Source organism: Pipra filicauda, unplaced genomic scaffold (genome assembly GCF_003945595.2).
Source record: "Pipra filicauda isolate LSUMZ 115617 unplaced genomic scaffold, ASM394559v2 scaffold20_size4479445_pilon, whole genome shotgun sequence".
Classification (NCBI taxonomy): domain Eukaryota; kingdom Metazoa; phylum Chordata; class Aves; order Passeriformes; family Pipridae; genus Pipra; species Pipra filicauda.
Window position 1 is genome coordinate 1,278,150 of NW_024104321.1, and position 26,522 is coordinate 1,304,671.

General features: G+C 39.8%; 1 long non-coding RNA gene across 1 annotated transcript in view; it reads left to right on the forward strand.

Annotated features, from left to right (window-relative positions):
* The first annotated feature begins 5,059 nt into the window (after positions 1-5,059).
* Positions 5,060-26,522, forward strand: part of LOC113996363 — a 75,556-nt gene continuing 54,093 nt past the window's right edge. Inside the window, exon 1 of the long non-coding RNA XR_005563432.1 lies at positions 5,060-5,222. This is a non-coding gene — a long non-coding RNA (uncharacterized LOC113996363). The remainder of the gene's footprint in view (positions 5,223-26,522) is intronic.

Genomic DNA, 26,522 nt, shown 5'->3' on the forward strand with positions numbered 1-26,522 from the left:
TTTCAGCGTGATTGCACAGCATGTTAGCATGTTGGGAACTGTGCAGGATCCTATACCAGAGTCCGGACCACAGAATGCCACGGAGATGCAAATCTACACCGTTCTGAATGTTTGGGAGTGTCCTTGGAGATACAAAGTTAAAAATGTTCTTGTTCGGTAATAGTGAGCTGTTGCAGTTTCAGACAGTAAGTGCTGAAGGCAGGGGTTAAGGCTGGGTCAGCATCTACTGATGCAGAGGATTAGCTGTTCTTGCTTTGGAAACCTGTCAGAAAACATATATTCCTGGATGGTAGGGTGGAAACTTTACACTATCTTTTCAAGTGTGTATTTTCTCCAAAAAGGCCCAGGACCTCTTTCAGGAAGGCTTCAACTCCATCCGTTCCTACACTGAATGCGTTTTAAAGAATTTCCTGAGTCTCTTGCTCCTCTCTTGGTCAATAATACTCTACAGTCAGCAGTACTAAATGCTCTCAGAGAAGGCCACAGTTGAGGATGGATATTCTACCATGCCTTGGCCTAAAGCCAGTCTGCACTCAGTCTAGAACACTGGCTTTAAATCAGAGTGTTTGTGAGTGGCTTTTGTTGACTGGATTGGCTGTGGATCTGTTTGAGGACAGGGTTAGTGCCATGTGTCCAGATATGTAGCTTTTTCTTTTACTTGAGTTGTATGGGTAGTTTCAGAAAGGAAGAAGGAATTCTGCTGAGTAAGTTAAGGCCATTTTTCCTGGGCCAGCTGATATCTTGAAGGAAGTTTGTTGAATCACCTCAATACAGAGACAGGGACTGGGCTGAACAGATGAAGTGCATGGTCCAATGCTTCAGATTAGACCTAGGACCCCTCTGCACAGTGTGCACAAGCACTTTGTGAAGTGCCAGACACCTTGTGACATACATGACTGGTGAAGTGAGCTGCTCATTGGCTTGTAAAAGGGTTTCACATCAATGCACAAATGATACAGCATGTGATAAAAAGTGTAGAGACCCACTCAACCTGCAGCTTGCAAAGTTTATTTGCACATCTATGGAGGAAATTTCATACCTCCCACTGTGGACAAGCAAACAGATATTTGCAGATGCATATTCTTCAGTATCATGACTTTTTGGACATGAGTGCACATCAGAAAATGTACATATGAATACTTAAGGTAGACTTTTGGGCAATATTAGTTCTAAAGATCAAAGAAGGAAACAACACATGATCTGTGCTCCAACAACAAGGCACTGCACAGTGCAATGGGTTCACTCAGAGGCAATGTGAGAGCCATTCTGCCGAATGCAATGAATTTGATCCAGAATTGCTGAGAATAGAAATGTACCCATGAAATGCTTTCAGATGAAGAGCAACACGATACATTTTATGAATTAGATACCAAAGCAGAACACAGAGAAGAGATGAACAACACAAGGCTGCAGAGACTCTTCACACAAAACAAAAAAAATTCCTGAAGGTAAGAAAGTAAGAACAGGGAAACACTAAATAGATTTTTCTGGGATAATGCATAGTCCCCATCACTAGTAAGGTTTTTGAGAACAAGCTTAACAAACAATTGGTAAAGTGGATGATATCTGAAAACTATATTCATGTAACGGTTCATGCTTTGTGCAGAGGAGGAGACTAGTCTAGATGACCTCCGAGAGCTCTACCAACCCTATTTTTCAAGCCTGTAACAGTGTTTTCTTTACCACCCACCTTATCAGCACTATAATCAAGTCATGACTCAGATTTATTGGTGTAACTAATGTCAGTGAACAAAGCTGGCTGGCTGTGTAACAGTCCATTGAGTCGTTTCTGTTCAGCACAGATTTTTTACATAATTGGACCCAAATACACTGCTATAGAGAGGAGGTGGTCACTCACCTGCTCTGGGCTTGCCCAGTGAGCAGCACAGGTCTGTGGAGTGGATCAGATGTGAGTGCAAGGTTGCCTTTTTTCCTCTGTCCCATAAAAATCCTATTATGCCCTTGTCATTGTATCGAATTATTCTATGATACAGTACAAATGCAGGAAACCTTATCATTATTTTTTTTTATTGTTTAAATGTAATGGCCCAAGGTAGGACAGAGCCCTCCTGTGCTGCAAGGCAGTGGAAACATTCATCACAGAACAGCTCCTGTGCAAAATGTGCATCGGGATGTGGGAGGAAAATTTGCAGCATTCAAATGCATAACCTGTGGCAGGAAGCAATGCTGAGATAATTATATGTGCTTGATACTATTCCAAGATTAGGAGATTTAAGTATCTCCACTGCTACAAATTAAACAAGAGGGTTAAACTGGCCTGCCAGCTCCTGTTAGCCTGGATCCAGAAGAATAGTCCTTAGTACAGGCTCTGGCTTTGACCAGTTCACAAATTTAGATTTGTTTGAAGTAAAATATAAGTAGATAAAATGACTAAAATGGTTTTGAAGAGTGAATTGTTAGACCTTGAAGTGGAGATATGCAGCTATCACCCTTGTGAATTTGTTGGACTTTTGCCCTGGAAGTCTAATTACATCCATTTCTCATCAGCTTGGGCAGCTGAGTAATAGCTGCAGCATGTGCATAGCAGAAGGAGAGCATTCTGCAAACCTGTGGAAATTACTTCCACTGCAGTTAATGGGACTCTTCGTGTGAGTAACTCTTTACAGGATTAGATCTTTGGCTTTAGAGAAGAAACATCAAAATCCATCAGTTGTTGAAGAAAGGGGGAGAGCTAGAGGCTCTGATTACCTCTGACAGCTTTGACTCATTTCTGATCATAAGGGGAAAATGGTAGAAGGCTTAGTGAAGAAACAGAACTGCTGTTGGTGAGAAAACTTTGTACTGAACCTGCCAGTGGTTGGTTGCGATTGAAAGGACCTAAATGTGGGCAATGATAGCAACAAATGAAAAACATTTTATCAGGCCAGATAGTATTGAGTTGCTCTGCTCTGGGGTCAACATAATTTCCCATTTCTGAGTTATCTACTGGATAAAGTAATGCTTAACAGTTATAAGCTGCCTCAGCTGGAGCAGGGATAGTTCATATGCTTTGTGGTAATTTTAAATAACTTCTTAGGGAATGTTTTGTTTCATCTGTAACAGCTAGCTAGAGAGTTTCAGTGATTTATTTTCAATCACACCTTATCAGTTTAAGGTTTTAGGAAAGCTGTGAATGCTTTCTTCCTGGGGGTCCTGAGCCTTTTTTTTCTGTATTGTTGGTTTTGTTTGTTTGTTTGTTTGTGTTTGTTTTTGTGTGTTTTTTGTTTGTTTTGTGGCTCAGTGTCGTGGTTTAACCCCACTCATTTCCCAAGAGTAAAAGTGAGAAAACTTGCGGGCTGAGATAGAGGCAGTCTAACAGGGAAAGTAAAAGCCACATACAGAAAACAAAATAAGGAATTCATTCTCCTCTTCTCATAGGCAGGCAGGCATTCAGCTGCCTCCAGGAAAGCAGGAGTCCATTGCACAAAATGGGGAGTTGGGAAGCTAAATAACATCACTCTAAACATCCCCTCTGCCTTCTTCTTCTCTCAGCTTTATATGCTGAGCATAATGCCATGTGGGCATCCTTTGGGGTCGGCTGTCCCAGCTGTACCCCCTCCCAACTCTCTGTGCACTCCCAGCCTCCCCACTGCTTGGGTGGTGTGAGAAGCAGAACAGGCCTTGCTGCTGTGTAAGCAATGCTCAGCAATAACAGAAATATCTTTGCATTGTCATCTCTGTTTTCACCACAAATCCAGAACATAGCACCCTACTTGCAACTGTGAATAAAACTAACTCTGTCTTAGCCCAAACCAGCACTCTCAGGAGTACAGATCAGTTCTGTATAAATTCACTTTCATATTGGTCAGCTGGCATTTAGATGGCAAGCTGGCATCTGTCAGCAAGGGCAGTTAGGAGCATGATGCAAACTCAACATAGTCTAGCACTAAAGAAGTGGATGAGAAAAGAGGTTGCTACTTATTTATGTGGCTTGAAAGTTTTCAACTTCAAGGCTGGAATAGAATCTGAGGGGCTGTTACTCCAAACAGATGTAGTTGCATGACTGTTCAGTACAAAAGGGGAAAACCCCATTGTTGTCTGTGCTTACTTACTGGGATTTAAGGGTATGTGCTTGGATATCTCCCTGTTGTAGAGGAGGGAGAGGCTGGTGCATGCCCACCATTCTGGGAGCTGCCTGAGTATGCACCCAGACACAGAAGGAGATTTTGGCTTCTCTAGCCTAAAACGAAAAGCAGATTTCCCTCCTCTTCCTGTCTTGTACTACACGTAGGCTGCTAAGGCTGGGTAGTCTGATGCAACATACCTGATTAGAACAGCTGATTTACTATAGCAGTGGGGTGCAAGATGAACAACTTTCTGCACAGTCTAGAATTGAATGAGACTGGGACAAAGGAGGAAAAATACAAGATTGTAATTGCTTATTTTTCTTCAAGTAAAGTGTTATTGTTACCAATGTCATCAATTTAGCTGTTGGTCTCCCAACTGTTTTATATCATAGAACATTGGCTCCCAAGTAAAGGAAGCAAAAAATCATTGTACAACATTTTTATAAATGCATTAATCATTCTCATTCAGCAACATAGCAATTTAATAATTCCACGTGCTTGAAAACTGATGTTTTTATGGCAACATACATTTTTATAGTGATAAAATGTCCAAGTTTTAAAACTGAGCCATAATTTCGATATTAAATACAGGCTTTGTGAGCAGTACCGCGAATTGCCACACGATGGCAGGATGATGACATGTTAAAGCAAATATCCTCAAGCACGTTGTGGTAGTCATAGCAACTAGTTTGAAATGTAGTCTAAATATGTTTTGCAGAGAAAAATATTTTTCATTTTGCATTTGGAGGTGCAAGTGATGTTGCCTATTTTTTTTTTATTTTATTTTTTAGATAGTCTTAAAATAAGCTGCATGGTACAGGTCTGACATTCTATTTGATTGAAAAAAAACAGTTAACATGACACAAGGAGTTCTTGTCACAAGCCTTTCAATGGAAATCACAGAATATTAGTTTTCTGTTGACGTGGTTGTTTCTTTTGTTTCTTTGTTTGGGTTTGGGTTGTTGTTTGTTTCTGTTGGGTTTTTTTAGGTGGTGTGGGGTTTGTTTGTTTTTCTGTTTCTGTTAGGGTTTCTCTTTTTGCAGGTCCTTCTTTCCAGGAAGCCTTATCCTTATTATACTGCAGCAGACCTTTGCTTCTTCACATGAAACCAAAGAGCCTGAGTTCCTCATCAGTGAAGAGGAGCTGCGGATAGTGGTGAGAAGTATTTTTCATTTGCTCCTACTGAAACTGTCTTAGGCATCCAAAAAGTCTTTGAGCCAAATGTCAGTCAAAAGGCAACAGGTTTATCTTAGTTACACCCTCACTGAAAGAGGTGTACGTTTCTTACAGAGTACAAGCGGAAGAATTTCTTTACTCTGAGGGTGACTGAGCACTGGCACAGCCTTCCCAGAGAGGTTCTGGGAGGCTCCTTTCCTGGACACAATTCAAAAGCCATCTGAACACAGTCTTGAGTAGCTGTAAGGATCCTGTTTGAGCAGGAAGGTTGGATCAGATGATGTACTGTGATCCTTTCCAACCTTGAACATTCAGTGGTTGTGTAACATGAAAACAATTAACAAAATCTGGACTGGTTTTGATAATTTTGAAATAACCATGAAGAAATTAATACGCTAAGTCTTTGGTGTTTCTGAGTATTCAGACAGTGGCAAATTGCTTTCAGAAATTAGTTCTTAAAACAGCCCAAGAATTTGGTGAAAATCTTTATATTATGATGTTTGGTTTTCTGATGTTTGGTTTTATTCCATTCACACATCTGTCTGTCAGGAAAATAATCCAGATACTCTATTATCACAGCATAAAGTCAAGAAAGAACACCACCTAACTATGACTTGGGCCAAAAACAGTGGCAGGTTCTTCCGTGAAATCCTGGTGTCTCTGCTTTTGTTCTTGTGAGGATGTTTCAGGACTGAGATCTCACTCTGCAGAAGCTGAAGTTAGCAAGGAAGGATTCAGTTATACAGGATACATTCCCCAATGCAGGGGGAAAAAGTTTTAAACAAGCTTAAAAACTTTTGACTGTGGAAAATTCAGACACTTTGTGATATTGAAACATCTTGTAATCTCAGATTGCTGCAAACCTCACATTTCTAGTGTTTTCACTTGAAATGATTGGAAATCATGTAAGAATTGCCCCTCATCACCTGATACTGCTGATTCTAATCTTTTAAAAACCTGAAAATTTCTACATATCTCAGTATATTCAAAATGCTTTGGTCCATATTCAGTTTGAGAGGGGAAAAAAGGAAGATTTTGCTTATATCCTGTCCTCTGTCTCTCTTTGCCCAGCTGCACTAGCCTTTACCATGTAGGACTGTTATGCCAAACATTTATGCAGACAGATTATTCTTTCCCACATTGTCATGTTAACATTATTTTAGCAAAACCACACATTTTCTGAATATTGATTTTGACATTAAAATGTTATGATTTTGGGTCTAACTCTAACAGAAGAGACAAACAAATGAAAAACTCTCAGCCAGTGTGTGCAGAATGGCTGGAGGGAAATGAGGCATCTTGCTTTTTAATGGAAATCTTCAACTCCGTGTATTCAAAAAAAACTGTAACAGCCTTAAAACAGAGTTGTTTTGAGGTTTTGTTTTGAAGTTTGTGATTACCATCATATATATGCATAAAACATTTTTGTTATTCACATAGTAATTTGCATAAACACCAAGGCTTTATCTCAAAATGCTCATGAAGAAAGCTGTTATGTTGGGTCAACTGGAAGTTTTTCTCCGTTACTGTAGGGATTTCAGTTAATTAAATTCAAAGAATCTATTTGACTGCTAATGCCTATTATACTTCAGATAAGAAAAAAAAAAACAAAACATTTTTCATGAGTCTGTGAGGAGAGACACTGCTAATGTACCTCCTGAGCTGTAGTCACAATACACATTGAAACTTAGGAAGCATGGCCTGCCCAAAGGTTGACTTACTATTTTAGCAGGGCATACCCATCTGTAACGAATGGCTCTTCTGATGCATTTATTGTATAAAAATGAGCCATTTTTATACAACTTTTAATGCAATGGAAGTCTGACTATAATATTATACTCTGCGTGTGACTTACTTAGTATAGCGTAAAAAAAAGGAGGAGGATGCAGTTGCAGGGTCTTTAGCTAAATTATCATTCCAGAAATTTTCTGAGAGTCAGTAAGAAATTAAGAAAATTTTGTTGTTTGTTTGTTTCTTTGGTTTTTTATAAGTTTTGGGTTTTGTTTGGGTGTTTTTCATTTTTTTTTGTTTTGTTACTTGTGTTCTACTACTTTCTGATTGCCACTTTGGTTCTCCTAACTGAAAGAAAAGCCCTGGAGTGGCCACTTCCTGACTTATTTGTAACAATATAGGAATTCAGATGGAAAACTAGGTCAAAATCATGTAACAGCTGACCCAAGAATTTGAAACTGATATAGCCAGGAATCCCTAAATGTCTGTATAAATCAGAGCTGATTTATACAGGGGGACATAACCTACAAACAGTGGAGATGCTTTTACTCTATACTGTTGTTACTATATAAATGTGACCACTAAAGGTCCACATTTTCTCACAGGCATCTTCCATAAATCTCTTTGTGAGACTCCCCAAAATGGTCTAAGCTGTACTTTTTAAGACAAGACAGCTACTCCATTTAAGAAAGGAAGTACTAGAAATCGTATTCTTTAATATATTTAATAGTATTCACTCTACTGTCAATATATATCTTAGAATCATGGAATCACAGAATGAGGTCTCATGAGAGTGGAGTAGAGGGGGCAAACCACTGCTTCTTTTGATGCAGCCCAGGCTATGACTTGCTTTCTGGCTTGCAATCACAGATTACTAATTTAGGTCTAATTCTTCATCCAGCAGTATCTCAAAGTTCTCCTCTGCAGGACTGCTCTCAAAGATAATTCTATAATGTTTCAGGATTCTTACCATTCAGATATTGTTTTGCATTAGACATTCCACAAAAAATACACTAATATTTACCATTAAAACTAATTTTTATACAACTTTAAATCTTTTGCAAAGTGAATAATAATGCAAAAGGCACCCAGGGTCAGGGACTGAATATGTACAGATTTTATAGACCTGAGGACTTGAAAAGACTCAATTGCTGTCTTTGTTTCAAAGAGACAATTTGAGACATTGGGTAGGTGAAAGAAAAGAGTATAGATAGAGTAAAGGAAATGTGAGCTTGAAAGCCTGAGGAGGAGAGAAAATTGGAAGAGAAAAAAGATGATACAATCCAATTGAGCAGAAATAGAAAACAAAAAATCATCAAGAGACTTGCCTTTAAAAGAGACAGTAGAATGAAGATATATTTTATAGGATGCTATATTGGATAAAAGGAGGCCTAAAATGAAAAGATATGTGCAACAAAGGCATCCGTCAGATAAGTTTCTTCTCTTTCTTTTCCTGGCTGAGGGCTTTCAACCCTTTTTGCATTTGGTTGATTGCAAAGTATCAAAGATCTCAGAGGGTCACAGTCATCTTTGGCTTTTGTTGGTGAGAGGTCCTATTGCATGTTTCTCCTGCTACAATAAGACACCTTTCCCTCAAGAGGAGTAGGTGGAAAGCTATGCAGGCTCCTTTCTACCAGTACATGGTAGAAATACAAGAGCCAGAGTGTAGACTACTATGTATCCAGTGGGCCAAATGCACTCTGGAGTTATTGAAGTAGAGTTCAATTCTTACTCAAGAGACTAGGATTTTAGCCAATATAAAGTTTGATGCAATGTTGATGCTCTTCTTTTCTGCTATTTTGTGGTTTTATTTGGCAAACTTCAGCTTTTCTTTCTCCACTTTTCTACAACGTCACTAGATCTGATCTTCTGAAATGTTAAAATGTCAAAAGCCTTACATCTAAGTGATGCTCCAGACACAGATGTATCATAGTCCTTTAGAAAGCCAAGCCTGTTGGACACTGGTTCACTCTCAGTCAGATCCTCACAGAGTGGCTGCTCCCTGACATGGGCAGCAATGTGCTGGGGCTACTGCTGAGGAGACATTGCAGGGAGAGCCTGAGCTGTGGGCAAGGCACAAAATAAATAAATAGACTATTCCAAATCAGTTCTACTAATAACAAGAGGTTGTAAATTCTTTCCCTAATGAGAGTTTCCCTGCATTAGGAGGCAACCATGCAGGGACTGATGGATCCAGCACTCAGAAATTCATGTTCAAGGGCTACACTGGGGAGAGCAGTGTAGCTAGCAAAATATAAAGAGTTTTTGCTTTTTAAACCCATACTACAAAAAGTGAAGTCAACATAACCTGGCAACGAGCACTCATATCCCAGAAAGCCAACTGTATTCTGGGATGTATCAAAAGAAGCACGGCCAGCAGATCGAGGGTTGAGATTCTGCCCCTCTGCTCTTGTGAGACCCCACCTGGATGCATCTGGCTCTGGGGCACCCAACATAAGGACATGGACCTGTTGGAGCTGGTAGGCCACAAAAATTCTCTGAGGCCTGGAGAATCTGTCCTATGAAGACAGGCTAAGAGAGGGTTATTCAGCCTAGAGAGGAGAAGGCTCCAGAGGGAACATATAGCAGCCTCCAGTTCCAAAAGGGGGCTTACGAGAAACCTGTAGAGGGAGACTTTTTACAGGGGTGAGGGGTAATGGTTTTAAACTGAAAGAGATTAGGTTTAGACTAAATTGGAAGAAATTGTTTACTGAAAGGTGGTGAGGCACTGGAACAGGTTGCCCAGAGAAGTTGTGACTGCCCTATCCTTGCAAGTATCCAAGGCCAGGTTGGATGGGACTCTGAGCAACTGAATCTAAAGGAAAGTGTCCATGTCCGTGACAGAGAGGTTGGAAGTAGATGATCTTTAAGGTCCCTTCCAACCCAAGCCATTCTATGACACTAAGGTCCCTTTATGTTGAAGGAAGACTGGAATCTGGGCCAATGTAGCTGCAATCTTTCTGAGTTTGCTTCTAAAATCTTTGTCTCACCCTTCATCCTCTCAGTTTAATTATTGTAACCCTCTCTTTACCATGGCTGCTTTGTACTTTCACCAGCAATCTGCCTGGGTGCTGTTTTGTCCATGGCAGGTGCCTCTTTGGACAATAAGCTGAAGCTTGATTGAGCTGTACTTCACCTCCACCTCATTTCTGCTCTGCTGTCTCTCCCCTGACTGCTCAGTCACTGTGTTTTTGCACATTTGTAGGGGTGCTCAATGCTTTTTTCAGCACCTCTGTCCTCATTCTCTATCATGACCTCTTTTGTGTTTCTCTGTACTCCAGGATTGCTGAGACAGAAAGCCTAGGACTGACTATATGTCCTTCCCTCTTTTGCTGGGGGATTATTTATTCCAGGAAACCTGTTCTATTAGTCTCAACTATCCTTGTTCTGTTGTTTAGAACCAAGCACTTATCCAACAGTGTGAATTGCAATTATACATGAATTATACAATGTTTCTGCCCTGATTTTCTCTCATTTACGTAAATGTTAAGCTGTAAGCACATTTTGTCTTATAAACATTTTCCAAACTTAAAGATGGGTGCTTTTGAAAGCAATTGATGACTAAGGACACCAGAGTTTTGGAGAGAGATATTAGTGCCTGAATAAAATTTAAATTTTTTTAATATCTAGTCCTTACTTCATGGACATTCTGATTTTCTGCTGTGGCTTAGATTTGTGTTGATGTCTGGCTGGTAAAGGTGTGGGTAGTTAGAAAAGAGCATATGGACCATGTTGGTTCACAAACTTGAAATCCTGATGCAATTGTGATTTTTATTTCTGCTTGTATTACTCAGACCAACTTTTATGTAACGTAAATATGTCAGGACACGTATCTTGTCTGAGTAACAAATCATACCTCTGTGTAAGCATGGCTTCCTTTACTAAGCTGTGCATTACTACATATCCTAGAAAACTGTGTTTAAGCAGTTTAATTCCAGTATTTGAAATTCATTTTCAAACACTCATTTTCAAATCCTAAGATGGGCCAGTATTTTCCTTTCTTTCTTTAGGGAATACACATTTTATCTTACCCTTTTCTCTATTTAATAGAGCACACATTACTCTTCAAAATGTCTCATTTTTTCCTACAAAACTGAGATGATGATGCTGTTCATGGCATCCTTGAACCCATGAACATGCTGTTCATGGTCACAAAAACCAATACTGATGTAAGAAATGTGCTCAGACCTGGCCTACATGATGTTGCTATTTCATCTGAAGACATCTTTCTCTCCATGCCAGATAAACCCAGAGTTCTAACGCTCTTGCTTTCTTCAGCCTTTAGCTACTGCCTAACACTTATGAGTGAGATGTCTTTTGTATGTTGTCTGTGAAACCAGTTTGTGCAGCAATGGAACTCCTTTCAGAAGAGTGCTATATAAATTTAAGTCATTAATGTTGTCATTATCCAAGGACAGAAAAGGATGAAAATGTGCATATATATATATTTAGTGCTGGTGTAACTACACAATTCTTTAAACCTATTTAAATATTATAAGTTTGGTATAATGGTGTTTAGTTTTAAATTATTTAGTTTTAAACAAGAATAGATGCAGATGGTTTATGCTTCTATTAGTTCCATTTTAATACAGTGCTATTAAACTAAGTAAATTTTAGATTGGAAGGAGTGAAATAATAAGATGATTTTAAAAAGAACATAGAATAAAAAATGAAAATCATAGAATCGTAGAATGACCTGGGTTGGAAGGGACCTGCAGTTCCAACCTCCCTGCAGTGGACAGGGACACTTTTCACTAGAACAAACTGCTCAGAGCTCTATCCAACCTGGCCTTGAACGTCCCCCTCCATGAGGGGAAACAGGGGCAGTTACCAATCTCTTCCTCTTGTGACCGGTAACAGGATTCGAGGAAATGGCATTAAACTGAGTGGGGGAAGGTATAGGTTGGATATCAGAAAAAGGTTTTTCCCCCAGAGGGTAGTTGAGCAGTGGAATGGCTCCCCAGGGAAATGGTCAGCGCCAAGCCTGACAGAATTCAAGTGTTTGGACAACTCTCAGGCCCATGGTGTGATTCTTGGGGTGTTCTGTGCCGGGCCAGGAGTTGGACTCGATCCCTGTAAGTCCCTTCCAACTCAGCATATTCTATGATTCTATGATTCTATGATTCTACTTCCAGAGATGGGGCAATCACAACTTCTCTGGGCAACCTGTTCTAGTGCCTCACTACCCTCACAGTAAAGATTTGTTTCCTAATGTCTAATCTAAACCTACTCTCTTTCAGTTTGAAGCCATTCCCCCTTGTCCTGTCACTATATGGTCTTGTAAAATGTCCATCTCCATCTTTCTTGTAGGCTCCCATTAAGTACTAGAAGTCAAAAATTAGGTAACCCTGAAGCCTTCTCTTTTCAAGGCTGAATAATCCTAGATCTCTTAGCTTTCCTTATAGAAGAGGGGCTCCATCCCTCTAATCGACAGAGGAAGTGGCCCTCCTCTGAATAGTTTGGTGTCCTTTCTGTGCTGGGGACCTCACAGATGGAGGCAATGTTTCAGTTGTGGTGTCACCAGAGTATAGCAGAGGGCCAGAATCATCTCCCTTGCTCTGATGGTCGCATTGCTTTTTATGCAGCCCAGAACATGTTGGGCTTTCTGGGCTGCAAGCACACATTGCCAGCTTATGTCCAGTCTCTCATCCATCCCAAGTCCTTCTTGGCAAGGTTGGTTTCAATCTGTTCAGCCCTCATACTGGGAGTTGCCCCAACCAATAACTCTGGTTACATAGAGATACTACTTTCTTAAAGTAAAAAATAACATTAAAACTGTACCTGCCTCTAACTTTTTCATCTGCTTCTATTTTTTTTATCCTGAGATCCCAGAAGCTTGAAACCATAATAAAAACAGCTCATTAAAAATATGTCCAGTCCATCTACTTCTACAATAGGATTATTCATCACCACGTGTATTCCCCATCTGGTAGTAAATGGCCACCGTCTCACTTGCAAATTGTTCCACAGTTTAACCAGTCATACTATTGAGAAGATATGACTCCAACTCAATCCAAATTGTCTGCAATCATACTGCTTCCTTTCCCTTGTTATCCTGAGTAGTTCCTTCCCACCCATGTGTTTAACCTCTCCAAAATATTTGAGGATGGCAATCAGATCCTTCTGAGTCACTGCTTAGCTAAGCTGTATGCATTTTGAGCTTCCTTCTTTTCCCGTGTAAATCTTTTCAGACATTTAACCACTTTTCTCCTCTTTCTTGTGAAATTCTCAACATTTAATGAAGTCATTAGAAAAATTGCACTGGTTGGGCATGGGAATCACTGGGAGGTCTCACACAGTTGGTCTCTTCAGTGACCTGTGTTTGGCCAGAGCTATGCTATGAAGCTAGTGTTTTAGCTACAGAAAGAAGTAAAGTTGCAGCCCTGTTAAAAGCCAGTGCTTACATTCTTACTAGCTGCAGTATGGCCAGATTAAACCATTAAGGGTATCACAAACAGTGTACAGGAAATAATATGTTTTGCAGTCTTCAGTGGTTGAACCATAAATTTATTATATTACTGGTCTGGGGAACTGTGTGTGACTAGATACACAGGAAACTTTGCTAATTATAAATATTCTATGGAATGGAAAGTCAGTAGAATTTTTCCTTAGGAGAACTGATGTCAAACAACATTTTTGAAAAATATTTTGATCAGGGAACTCACTCTTGGCCAGAGAAGGATCCCAGGAAGCCAGGCAGCTGGTCAGCAGTTTTGACTGCTCCCTTCCCAGTGAGTCTTGTAACCAAAAAGCTGTCCATCCTGAGAGATAAGGAGCCTGGAAGATAAGACAGGTCACACCAGCCTCCCTGCCTGTTTTCGATCAACAATTTTGACAGGTCCCCAGAGAGTATTGTTATTAAATCGTCAGTATTAGCAGCCAGAAAATGTCTGTCAGAATATATTTTTAACAAGTTGAACTTTAATTCTTCAACTGTCCTTCACAGGCAATTTTTCATTCCTCTTTCCATCAAAATGTTTTCAATTTGACATGCCAAAATGATCCTTTCAAAAAAACCCCCCAAAACTAAAACTTGTAATATAGCAAATATAAAATCACTTATTACCTTTTGCATAAAATAGGTGATCTAACTGGTTTATTATCCACAATGATTATTTACCAAGTTATTGAAGCTGTATGAAGAGAAAGTATGAAACATTGAAATGATGACATGAAATGATAACACTGCCAAGACTGTGTCAGGTAAAGTAACTGCAGGAAACTGCTGTAGTGCACATTCAGACTGTCCAGCCTCACTATGTTTGCAAGGTAGAAGCACGAGACAAAGCACTTGGAGAAGCCAATAGCACAAATTAGCATGTCTATTAAATTGACCTACATTCCACAGCAGTCCTAGCTCTCATAAAAAGAGCAAATACCTTTTTTATTTCTGCTTTGCTTTTGTTAAGGAACAGCAGTGAAGTTCTTGTTCCTAGTTTTGCTCAGAATTTCTCACAGATCTAGGATGAGAGTCTTGCCCATGACTGTTTGGGACTAAGTGAAATTGGTGTCGTAAGAAGACAAGGGGAAGAGGACAATGTCCCAGTGTCATGGGGACAACACTTGCAAACAAAAGGATAGAAAAAATCTCCTATTTGTTTTCTTGGACATGTCTCAACAGAATTGAATTTTTCTTTTTAGAGTTGTATAATGAACATAACATTGATGAAATATTGTATCTGCAGCATACTGCTTATGTAGTAGTATATAGTTTTCATGCTTCTTTCCCCATATAGCTTAAAATATTGTGGCTCCTGTGCTGGTTTTCACTGCAATAGAGGCTACATCTGAGGCCATGGATAAGTCTATGCCAGACTAGGTACATCCCGAAGCACCTGTGGATGTGGTTATGTCTGTGCCACAGTAGATGTACCTCTGAAGGGATTGCAACCCAAGGATAAGTCCATGCTGATGAAGGAACATCTCGAAGCACCATGCTGCAACATGGATTTATCCATACCTTGAAGCATCAATGCCTGTGCTGGAGGTCATGCTGGAGCTCTTCAAAGCATTTGAGTTGCATGTTGCAGAAATTGCTATAGCAGGAACCACCTGGACCAATGGAGGACAAATCTTAGAAGAAGCAGTGCAAGTGCTGGTGGTGAACAAGGAGTTGGGGGGGACACGTCTGGAACAGCTGACTCCCACTGACCAAAGAGATATCCCATACCATATGATGCCATGCTCAGCAATAAAACTGGAGGAAGGAGAAGAGGGGACATTCAGAGTTCAAAGTATTTTGCCTTCCCAAGTCACAATTACACCTGATGGAACCTTGCTTTCCTGAAGATGGCTGAACACCTGCCTGCTGATGGGAAGTGATGAATGAATTCCTTGTTTTGCTTGACTTGTGTGCACAAATTTTGCTTTACCTATTAAACTGTCTTTACTTCAACCAACAAGTTTTCTCACTGTTGCTCTTCCAATTCTTTCCTCCATCCCACTGGGGAAAGGTGAGTGAGTGGCTGGGTGGTGCTTAGTTGCCAGCTGGAGTTAAAGCATGACAGCTCCACCTACTTCCATCATCCCAATTTAGAAACCTCTCTAATTAGGGAGAGTAGCAGGAAAAACTTGGAGTGTACTCAAGGGAGGGGACAGGTGTTGTTGGGCCAAAAGACAAGACTGAAGGATGTAGCTATAGAAAGATGACTGCATCTTGAGGCATGTAGTCACACCTAAAGCAGTGGGAAAAAAACAATGGGAGAAGGGACAAATGGAAAGAGAAGATCAGAAGTCCAACTCTGTGGGTGTCTGTGAGCCTCTGTAAGAGACTGCAGCCTAAGAAACTCTCCTTCAGAGCCTTTTCCAGACCATGTTGTGTTGTTACTGGATGATTTTGCATGTTTTATAATGCTTCAGTGAAGATGTGTCTATCTTGGCAAATAAAACTAATATTGAAAGTGCTGTCACAAGCACCAGTAAATTACCTGCTCTAAATCTTCATAGAGCCCTTTGCCCTAAGGAGCAGCAGTTTAAGGTTGTAGAAGAAGAGCTGGGTCTTGTTGTCAGCTGTGGGTGGGAACAGAAAGGAGAAATGCTCTGTCCATCAACTGAGCATGGCACTTAAAAAATCCAAGCAGGTCTACAAAGAAATATGTGTTTATACTGTATTCTCTTTCAAAGCAATATTTCCTGAATTAGCAGAACTTTCTGTGGGTCTGCATTATAGCTCAGTAATGGTCTTCAGCGCTGCAGCCATCACCCATAGGAAAGGGGTCTGGTTACGTGGAACAATTATTGTGAAAAAAGTTAGGAAACAGAGGTCCTGCCTTTGAGTGCTGCTTTGGTAACTATCTGTGGGGAGAGACCTACTCTGTTGGTTGGCTTTTACTTCCTTCTCCTTCTCCTTTTATTGGGACAAATGGCAGTCTGGTGGCAATACCCTTGAGAACAGCAACACAGTTAGGTCCTGCTGGCACGGTGGAAGTGGTAGGTTCTTCCAGAGTATGTGTATTGTAGAATCAGTGCTCTGAAAGCTGGCAGTTCTACCAAAACCGGGAATGTGAAGACTTTGGGGTTGTCCTGGTAGAAACTTAGGTTATTCTTGGCCTCAGGTTGTTCAGTTAGGTATGAACTGACTGGCTTTGAGCATATAGTAGCAGTCAGGGAGCCTGACCTTTTCCATTATTCCAGTTTCAAGTCCACAGACTTACTTCTGAATTCCTAAAGTTCAGTTTGTTACCTATGTTTGACTCAAAGTATGAAAATGATCTGGAAAGAAACAAGAGAGAGGCTAAAAATGTGGAAGGTAAAAATGTTCATACACAATTCCTAAAATCTGGCAAGTTTTAGGAAGGGAAATAGAAGACACATTGCTGTTTATTTTCTTCAGTGCATGTGATTTTTTTTATTTTTCTTTCTATGCTATAAGTAGGTGATATTGGTCCAATTCCTACAAAAATACTTATTTAGACATATTTTATCTTGTTTACTCACCTGGCACCACAATAACAGGTGCCCAGCTGTGAATGGACCTCAGGATGACACTTTCATTTCTAAACAGATGATTTCTAATTGGAATATCAATGAATGTTTTGTCCTCAGGGCAGAAATGCCATTTCCTAAGAACAGATACTTTCTGCTCACAAACTCTGGACATCTTTAAACTATTGACTCTCACTGCTATGAAACCACCTAACATACACACATCTCCCTAAACCAGTTGGAATTGGATTCAGATTAACAGATTCCTCCATTTATAAAAGTAGTGAATAAAAGTATGTTAAGGAAACCCTAATTTCAGAAACAGATGCATTCTATTCCTGAAGTTTCCTGTTTTTTTCTTTTCTGAATACACTTGAAGTTTTTGAGTGTCTAATGAACATAGGGAAAATTGGATATTAACTATAATCTGTATTTATTTTTGAGATACCTGATATAAAACTGCATAAATTTGTTTGTATCCACTAGAAAACTATCTTTCTTTTCCTTATACTTTTAGAACTTCATAGTTACTGAAGTATGTCTATACACTGAATAATCTAAGCAAGCCTTTCTCTTTTCTATGTTGATAAAATTATTCAAGAAATCTCAGCAACTATGTATGTAGATGGCTAAATGCTGACATTTAAACCACTGAAAATTATACAGCAACTACTAATATTAAAAAAAATTATAACTATGATGAATGAAGAGCTGTGAATTAACATTTAGAAATTCCACAAGCATGGGTTTTTATATGAATGAGTATAAAAGGTGAACTGAGATATTTTTAAAAGCTTTTATTTTACGTCAGCAGTGTGTCAAAAAGAAATTATTTTGAGCATGCCCTAATATCATAGTTGCAGTAATTAGCCCTTAGGTATGTAAAAGGGACTGAGGTGGGGGGTTTTTTTGTTTTTTTAATGGGAAAGTTTTCAGAGCTTCCTTTTTACTGACTCTAAACACATACCCTGAAGACAAGAGAAGGGAAGATCATGGCTCACTTAAATAATTTTATGAACCGCTCTGTTTCTTTAAGTTCTTTAATGAAAAAACTCAAAGCAAGGCTGTAATGTGCCACATAATTGTAAGTTTTTTGATGAGGTAATCATAGGTGGTTGTAGTAGAAAACCACATATTTGAAAGGGCAGAGGCAAAAACTATTCCTGAAGGTAGAAGTTAGAGAGGCTTATAAAAATACAAGCTACCATAAAATAACATTATGATAAAATAAAGTTAAAAATAAAAACCTAAATGAGTGAAGTTATATCTACTAATCCCATGCTAATTGTGATAGCTTCAAGCTTTGTTCTGGAGGTCTTGGTCACTGGCAGAAATATTTTGGTGAAGTAAAGGAATTTAGCTGCCTGAGGGATCAGTTGATGCAGGGGTAAGTCTAAAAGTCACTCAGACTTTGGGTGCTAGCTTAAATTCCAAGCAATACTTACACCAGCACATGGTTGTCTAGGGGACACCTTGGAGCAGACTGAGCTCCATGCTATAAAATATATATCACTACAACTGGGGTGAACGACAGTGAGTGGGTTCATTGAATTTGGAGGCATGTGCAACTGATGTGAACATAAAAGTGAAACCTGAAGGAGTCGTGTCCAGGTGCCAGTCCATCAGGCTGGTGAGTGTCCAAGAAGGGACACTCCCCGAGGCTGATGACACACGAAATGTAAGGGAAAAGAAGTCCAGAACACAAATTTTTGTCACCCTTTAAAGCTTAGCAATATCAAATGTTGTCAGTTGGTAGTTTGCTTAATGTCAGTGCAAAGGATAACCTGTTATAGGCTATTATTGAAGATTAACATAATCTTCCATCAAGGCAGGGGGGATGTGCTAGATGTGAGTTTTTCATTTTGAGGACTCAGTAAATTCTGTGAAAAAGAGTTCATTGGAAATATCCTTTTAGTTCAGCAATTATCTTTGTCTGAGCAATGACTCATTTGCTCTGCACTGAAACCCAACAGTATTAAGCATAGCTGTTCTCTTTCAAACTAGAAGTAGAATGTGGACAGGATCACTGGAGCTGCTTTCTTCCATTAAGGGCAAAAAAATGTCATAAATGGCTGCAAGTGTGCCATCTTCCTGTGCTACCATTGCCTATTGAAATATTTAATTTAACACATTTCTGAAGTATGCTGATTGTCTCTTACTGCTAGCTTACCATTCCTGCAGTTTATTTCCAATACCCCTCTTCAGATACATTGGGTTGCCTGTGATGTGATAATGTGTTTAGAAATGTGACTTTCCTTCTCCATGCTAGGCAAAGGGTGCTTTGCAAATTCATGTCCTAAAACAACACCACCTTTACGCCACATCAAGACCTCCTCTGTCAACAGGAAAAAAAGGGTGGCTGTAGTCAGAGACTTCTGATATGCAGACCAGATCCAATCACAGGGAAGTCTGCTGTCTCCCAGGGACTTGGTAAGGGACAATATCGGAAAACTCTCCAGTCTAGTATAGGGATTTAGAGAGGTAACAATGACTAGTAGTTTTTGCAGCAGGATGTACCATAGAAAATTACTGTGCTACAATTTAAAGAAATCAGCTAAGCAAAGTCAGGAAAAAACAAAAAAAGGGAGCTGAAACAGCTGAGCAGGCAACACCAGCTTGATGCATAACCAGGAGTATTGTCTTAAAGAAGTTCATAAGCCAGTCACTAAGAACTTTGAGGGTTCCAGCCACAGATGACCACCAGAGACCACCAGTGAAGTTCCTCAGAGACCTTATAAGGATATACATATAGGCTAATAAGTCTTGGGAAATGTCTTAAAAATGTAACAGGAATGTGGAAAACAAAAACGAACAATCATCTAATGCAGACACAAAAGCTGTGACTGAGAGGTCACGGTGTGCATTTTGGCAAACTGATTCCCAGGGCACCCAGCATGTTGAAATCATTCCAGCACACTGTAATAAGGAATGCCTGCCTGTTAAAACTCACAAAATGCATCTTCGAGGTTTCTTTTAAGTGCCACTTTTAGGCAGCATAGCAAGGCCCTTGGATTACTATCCACTATCAGTTGTTCAATCCGGCAGTGACAAAATAGCAAAGAGAAGTCCAAGAATCAAGGGGCAAACCAATAATGCCAGTGTCATTAGGGGAGTCTGATGTAGACCTCCCAGCCTAGAGTCAACCCTGAAATTATGCAGGATCTGCTGCTCAAACTGGATCCCTACAAATCTATGGGGCCTGATGGGATTCATTCCAGAATCCTCAAACAGCTAGCTGATGTCATTACAAAACCTCTCTCATTGACTTTTGAGTGGTCTTGAGAATCCAGAGAGGTCTCAGCTGACTGGAAGCTGGTGAACATTGTCCTGATTTTCAAGAAGGGCAAGAAGGAGGACCTTGGAAATTACAGGCCTGTCAGTCTTTCTTCAGTGATCGATAAAGTTACAGAGAAGATTATTCTGGGAGGTATTGAAAAACACCTAAATGACAACATTGTCATTGGTCACAGCCAGCACAGCTTCATGAGAGGAAAGGCCTGTTTATCCAACCTGATTTCCTTTTATGACAAGGTAACCCACCTGGTTGATCAAGGGAAGCCAGTTGATGTCATCTGTTTGGATTTCAGTAGAGCTTTCAATACTGTCTCTCACAGGATCCTTCTGGACAAAATGCCCAGCACAGCTGGACAAACACACCATGTGGTGGGTGAGCAATTGGCTCATGGGATGAGCACAGAGGGTAACAGTGAATGGGGTAACATCAGGCTGATGACCTGCCACTAGTGGGGTTCCACAGGGCTCCATCTTGGGGCCTGTGCTCTTCAACATCATAAATGACCTGGATGCAGGACTGGAAGAAATACTAAGTATGTTTGCAGATGACACAAAACTGGGAGGAGCTGTTGACTACCTCAAAGGCAGGGAGGTTCCACAGAGAGACCTTGACAAATTAGAGGACTGGGCAATCAAAAAACCATTCAACAAGGGAAAGTACTGGATTCTGCACCCAGGATGGGGCAACCCTGGATGTTCGTACAGACTGGGGAATGAGATACTGGAAAGCAGTACCATGGAAAGGGACCTTGGGGTCCTGGTCGACGACAAGTTGAATATGAGTCAGCAGTGCCCTGGCAGCCAGGGGGGCCAACCATGGCCTGGGAGACATCAGGCAAAGCATCACCAGCCAGTCAAGGAAGGGGATTGTCCTGCTTTGCTCTGCACTGGTGCAGCCTCACCTTGAATATTGTGTGCAGTTTTGGGCATTGCAATATAAGAAAGATATTAAGCTATTAGAGAGCATCCAAAGCTGGGCAATGAAGATGGTGAAGGGCCTTGAGGCTGAAGGCACTTGGAGAAGTTCAGCCTGGAGAAGAGGAGACTGAGGGGAGACTTCATTGCAGTTACAACTTCCTCATGAGGGGAAGAGGAGGGATAGACACTCATCTCTTCTCTGTGGTGACCAGTGACAGGACACAAGGGAATGGATTCAAGTTGTGTCGGGAAAGGTTTAGGTTAGATATTAGAAAATAGTTCTTCACCCAGAGGAGGGCTGAGCACCGTAGCAGGCTCCCCAGGGAAGTGGTCACAGCACCAAGCCTGATACGGTTAAGAAATATTTGAATAATTGTCTTGGGCACATGGTGTGACTCTTGGGGATGGTCCTGTACAGGGCCAGGAGTTGGACTCAATGATCCCCGTGAGTCCCTTCCAACTCAGCATATTCTGTGATTCTGTGCCTCTGTGTGTTCATCCTAGTACACAGCATTCTGTCCTAGTTTAGCAATGGCCTTTCATGAGTGGGGGAGCAGCAGAAGGGAAATAGAGCCATAACAACTGCTCTGGTCTGGTCAGCGAGAAGAGCAGAAGCAAGACCCAGTTCCCTGCATTTGGAATGTGTGGCATGTCTCCTTCAGATATTCTTCAGAAAGGGACTTATATCACGGGAATGACCCAAACACCTAAATGTTATCTGTGATAAAGGTGTTGTTCTAAGAAGACTCTGAAAGTAGTAGCCTTTGTTTGGAGATAGTGGGAATATTTGGGAGATGTGTGTTTCCACCTTTGTTTCCTTCCTTTCTAGCAAACAGCAACATTTTGTCAGCATTTAACATTTAGACAAGTAACACAGCAAAAGAGAGTTCATTTTCTCATTGTCTCTTGAGCCATTTACCTTCAGTTTCTTGCTGGTTCTTAAATGTCAGGTGCACAAAACATGCATATGTTTTTTGTATTTTTTTTTTTTTTAAGAATTGAGAATTTACAAACATAACTACCTCCTCTTCAGAAACCAAACCAAGCCAAGCCAGACCAAAACAAAGCTTCTTTTCCACACCAATCTTCCCCAAAACTAAGCTATCTGTTGTAGCAGTGGAAGCCACCATGGAAGAATGAATGCAGTTTGAGAGAAGAACTGAGAAAGAATTCAGTTCTATTTACTTCAGGAATGTTCACTAATATTTTGGAATCTTCTTGTGGGATATGATACCACAGGAAAGTTTCAGAAGAGCAATATCACAGTGTATATGCTGCCTGAGGGAAATAGTCTTTTAAACTAGATGCAATGGCTGTTAACATAGCTTTGCATAAAATGAGTGACTATTTCAGAAGTGAGCTGGAAAGCAGAACAATACCAATAAGAGCTGATCCTTTCACTGTTCTTGAAAACCATACCGGTAACTAAGAAGCTGTATAAACTTTTGAGGAATCCTGCCAAAAAAACATGATAAAGAATTCCTTTTCATTCATTGTTCTTGTTGGACAAGACAGGAGACAATAGATAAGGTGAGATCAAGTAATTATTAGCTATGCAGAATGAAAGGAATTGCTGGTTTATGCAACCAAACAAACACCTTAAAATAACAGTGTGCTAAACTTAAATTATTGCAAGGATCCAGAATCTTGTGAAAAGAATCTGGTGTATACTTAGATGATAATAGGGAAAGAACTCATTAGTAAAGAGCCTGTATGAGAAGCTACACTCAGGCTCAGTGAGGAGCTGGGAATTATTCAGAGAAACTGATCCTATGTATTCTGTAGAGCTATAGAAACAAATAGCTGTCAATCTAGTTCACTAAAGAAAATATGGATCTGTGGAGGGTGCGTAGAAACTGTGATTGTACTCTTTTATGGATAAAGGTTACTACTAAAGTTATGAAAAAGAGATCATTTTGAAAGACATTTTCTCTAATGTGTTGGAACAAAATTCGGGGCCTCTCTTAATTCTTATCATAAACTGAGTACCAAGAATAGAAATTTAACCTGACATGTTTTGAAAGTGATCGGATTTATAGGTCAGTAATTTAAAGGCTTAAAAACTAAGTCCCAAATGTTTAAAGGTATGAAGCTAGATACCTAAATGCCCTGGAGGATGTTGACTCTGTTGTTCAACTAAGATATATAAGCTCGTGTAAGCTTAGCTAAAATGTATACATTACATACATGTTCATACATTTTCTTTAAAGAAAAAGTCCTTCAGAGTGAACATTTTAAGATTTCAACTTCAATCTATAAGGTTGTGAAAGAAAAAAGAAGTAGTCATATCAGTATTCCTTAACTAAGAATTGTAATTTTATGCTTGTCCTGTTGTTCTGTGGCTGTTTTTTTATCTGCTTATCAAATAAAATAGCAGGTCACTTTGGGCAAAATTAAAGCTTGAAAGAGGTCAACCTCCTAGAAAGAATATCATAAAACTGTGGAATTTAGAGAGTGGAGGATTATTATGAATGATCTTAATTGAACAGATCATAGCAGTTACTGGGCTGGATTAACTACAGCTATCAGATTTTCTTCTGTGAATTGAAGGTATTTCTCAGTGCCTTCATATTTATTTAGGCAGTTCCCATGCATTTATTTCCATGAAGACTACCTGTGGTTGTCTGAGTGGGAAAAAAATATACATTGCTCACATGAACACTTGTGATGCTCCTACGTTTGCCTTATTGAATCCACACAGGACAGACTCTGCAGTAATAGGTAGAACTATGGTTTTCATGTTAGTGCAATTCCAGTTCCCAATGTCAATGAGTTTTAATGTCATATTGGAAGGCACAAAGAGGTGGCAAGCATTTCCAGTTCTATGTTTCTTTTCTGAGAACTGGGATCTCATTTTGAGACAAAAAGAAGCCAAAGTGGTTTAAGAAAGTCAGTCTGTGAACAATTGTTACTGTTCAACATATTTTCTCTCAGCTGCTGGTTGAGGTGTTGCTAGTTGCTCCCGCAGCAAAGTCCAAGGAAGCCTCCACACAGGTCACCATGGGCCCTGGAGCACCACTCTGCTTCTCTTGCAGGGACACATTCCACTGGACCAGGTTGCTCAAAGCCCCATACAACCTGGCCTTGAACACTTCCATTATGATCCAAATATCCCAGTCTCTTAATTCTATATTTAAATTTCTTATTTTTATATATCATACACCATATTTCATTGCTTCCATGCTGTGGCATTGCAAACTCTCTGTTTCTGTACTTTGATAATATTTTGGGGGAGCAATTTCAAAATGACCCTCAAGTCAATTTTATGAAATTACCCTTTATGGTTGTGTATTTTTTCAGTGAGTAGAAACACCTGCGTGAATTTATCTGGACTTTGGAAATGTGTATGAGGGGTAAAACACAAACCTGTGCATGTCTGTTTGGTGGTGTTATTTGTGCAGTTCCAGATGTTCAGAAAACTTTCTAGCTTTGTAAAATTCTGCCCTCATAAGTTTATTACTTTTACAGGTAATAATAAACTTACAATTTTAGCTGTTTTATGAATGAACTAAAATATTTGTAAACTATTGATGTACTATATACCACATCTTTCATGTTACTGTAGACCTTGTCCCTTTCACATCTCGCTCAATATTTTTAAGGGAGTGCAAAATAAATTTCCAGTAAACCTGGAAAGTGTTAACTCGTGAGAAGAATACTATGCTCTACTTTTTTGTCAGTGAGGTAGATAATTAACTGACTAAGTTTGGTACAAGTGGGAGATTAATAAAGAAAAAGAGGGGAAAAAGTACTTCAAAAAAGATTGAGAAACATTTCAGGTAGGGATTTGGTTCTGAGTGATGGAAGAGCTGCAAAATAGGTCATCTCAGACTGATATCAAGGGTAGTTTTTAGCTTTTCATATGTGTGATTAGCATCTGTGTTTCTTAACCAAATAATGAAAAAATTGGAAACTGTGTCAGAATTGAAGAAATAGCTTACTAAGTTATTTCTGGGACACTGCAGACATCAGAATAATATTGAGGTTAGAAATAGTTTTATGAAAGTCAGAGGTGTCTACATCTAAAATTTATATGTTTTACTTCCATTTTCATATGATCAAAATGGGGACTGTATAAGCAGAGCTGCATAGAACTAGTTTTTATTATTGACGTAAAATTATTTTGGTGACCTGAAAGATTTAAAGCAGGCATGTTTCAAGGTAAAAAATATTAGTTTAAAATGTCTTATAAGAAAAGACAAAAATATGTTAAAATTCAAATAAAGCTGTAAACTTAGAAGAGGGATCATGTTACTTAACTCAAGGGGAGTGTAAACAGACCCACACAACGCCATTGCACACCTTGGTGTACCCAGGACACCTGCACAGCTTTGGAAATGTTATGCAGGACTTACGGTAGGCCTTCAGTCTTCTGAGGGTGTAGCTGGAAGACAAATGACAGTGTCAAACGTGCTTGTAGATAGCCCTGCTGAGATAGCTGAATCCTTCCTTTGATACCGAAGAGTTAGAGGTCTCAGGCTGACATAGTCAGTCTCAGGCTCCCTTCAGGGTCAATAGGGAAAAATTGAGATATACAGAGGCCAGCTTTTCTAATCCTGAGGTAGGTCTGATGTATTTCTACCTGAAGCTGCCTGTTTGATGATAAGGAGAATTCTAGAGTGACTAACTCAGACATATGGAACTCCATTCATTTCTCTGCTCTGTATCAGAGTCCCAGTTCCATGTGAAGTGTCCCAGGGCTGCTACGTGATGCCCAACTACTTCCCTAGAAGGGTCCCTCCCTCAGTCCCACTAATCAGCTCCATGAAATGGCCTTGGCCCTATGGCAACTTTAAACCTTTAATTAATATACTGGCCCTAAGAGCTTCTTTTAACAAAAAGAAGTAGAAGAAGTTTTATAGAGAATTTTTATAGCCCTAATTCCTCACTCCCAACATAATTTATGCCCCTGCTCAAAAGAGACAGGGTCCAGAATGGAAGATATTGCAAAGACTTCTTGAAAAGGTGTAAAGTGAGCGAGAATTGGTTGATGCCCAAAATAGCCCTGGAGTTCAAAATGGGAGTAGTTTGCTTTAGTTGTGCTGAGTCACACAATTTATTAAATTGTGTCCCTTGTTAAAGCTTCATGAGACTCTAGAGGTACAACGCTAGCAAGTTGATCAGAGTTTTATATTTTATTATCACCTTAAAGAACAAAGCTGTCATGTCACTGAATACCTAAGCTGAACTCCATTTAGAATAGTAGGGGACATAGGAGGAAAGGAAAGGGTCAAACTTTTAGTGAGGGTGCTGACACTTGCAGAAAACAGCAGTGATCACAAATTTTACTTCGTGAAATGATTTTCCCCAGTCTCAGGCTGACTGTTGCAGATTATGGAAGGCTGGCTCCACACTGGGAGAAAACAAATGGTGAGAAAGATGTTAGCTCAGAAGAAGCAAGCCTAGTGAAGA